This window comes from Myotis davidii, unplaced genomic scaffold, assembly GCF_000327345.1.
Source record: "Myotis davidii unplaced genomic scaffold, ASM32734v1 scaffold1262, whole genome shotgun sequence".
Lineage (NCBI taxonomy): Eukaryota > Metazoa > Chordata > Mammalia > Chiroptera > Vespertilionidae > Myotis > Myotis davidii.
The window spans coordinates 46,646-48,533 of record NW_006292911.1 but is presented as its reverse complement, the minus strand read 5'-3'; positions in this window follow the sequence as shown (position 1 = coordinate 48,533).

Below are 1,888 nucleotides of genomic sequence, written 5' to 3'. Positions count from 1 at the left end.
ATGGGGGGGGGGGCATGCTCACCCACACACAGGGTGACACGACATCCACCAACATACACACACTAACGTGACGCACACAAAAGGGGGGCGGCAATAAGGGGTGAGAGGAGAGACACTAATACATAGGGCTCACAAATCCATGGTCTTCCTCACACTTTTTACATGGGCTGATCTACCACATAGGCCATACTCACTCTGCATACCATTGAAGCTGGCCTCAAGTTCCCAGGTTGAGGGGACATGAATGGGAAAAAGCAATGAGGGCACAAAGACCTAGACTCAGTCGGCTTCAAAACATCGACTTAATTTACTTCATAAGTGTGCAGGCTGGAAGCAAACCTGAAAAGGCACACAGGGGAAACTGGAACCTGGAACAGGGAGGGCACTACCTCAGGAGGTGGGCACTGAGTGGGCGCAGGCACATTATCGGAGGGGGCGGGGGCCGATGGGGAAGAAAACTGGGATCTTTTCCAGGGGTGGGCAGCTTGAGGGCTGGCTGCTGGTCCCTGTGCTGGCAAACAGCATGAAAAACTGCCAGCGCCAGTGCATTTCAAGATGGGATCGCGATCTCACTGAAGCACAGACGAATCAGAAGGCTTTCAGCCGCACACATCAACCCCGCGGCAGGGACGGTGGCCGGTGGCGCGGAAAATAGACACAAGGGGGGGCCATGGTTGCCCACAGACAGGCAGACACATGAGGGCCCTACAAACTGCAGGGACAAAGGTGAGGGGGACAAGGACACAGTGCAGCCTAAGCCACGTACTCCATGCAGACTCTGGGGTACCTGGGAAGGGGTCCTCTCAACTTCCCAGGTCAAAACCACGTCCAAAGAAGAAATTACCAAGGACACAAACAACTCAGGTTGAAAACAATAACTCCATTTCTTTCGGCCCCAAGGAAACCCCAAAAGGCCCAGGGCCAAGCCAGCACAACTGGGCGATTAACATGTACAATGGGGTGGGCAGCAGGCTGCATTTGGCGGGAAACCAGAGGCACTAATTTGCAGGAGGACGGGCATGAAGCCAGGCGGCAGGACTGGGCTGGCCATAACCGTGAGACTGTGGGCATGCACTGTTTTCATGTGCTTTCTCCACCCTTTTTTTGGGGCTGCCGCTACTGGCGACCTTTGCAAAGCCTAGACGACAAGTCAGATTTGCACCTTCTTTTTCTCGTAAAACAGATGCTGGCTTCCACCCAGAATGGTCATCTGGTTGCCGCTTCAATTGGACACTCCACAGAACAAAACCACTGTCCCTCCAAGAAGCCACAGGATGACCAGTGGCTATCGGACATCACGGTTTTCGCAGCGGGAGGGTGAGGCGGGCACCTGGCACTGCGCTCTGAGCCTTCCTCAAAAGAGTGGGGCATGGGCAGGGGGTCTTCACACACAGGCTTTCATCACCTGCAACTGCCTGAGTAATGGCAGCCCATCTCTTAGGTTTTACGCCGCCACAAGGAAAAACCGTGAGTCCAAAGAGGCTTTATTGGGAGCACACGGGCGGGTTCACCGGCTCAGAGAGGGGAGCCGGAGAAGCCGCGTCAAACCTGGGCAGGGGCAAGGTTTTATATTGTTCTGAGGCAATTGTTGCTGGCCAAAAATGGTGGCCGTCGGGGCTTTCCAGGGTCAGGTGAAACCTGCTGTCTGTCCTGCAGTTTGGTCATTGTCTGGAGCCGATTGTCCGGCAGGGATTTTTCACCGGAGTGGGGTGGTTTCCAGACGTCAGTGTGGACAGGTCAGCTTCTCACCGGCCCAAGAGAGGGAGGGTGTCCTTTCGCCCCCGGGACAGGGTGCCAGCGAATACCAGGCACCATCCACCCCCTTAAACCAGTATCGGAGAAAGGACTGATGCTCATCTGACAGCAGGGCAAGAGGAGGGGCACTTGA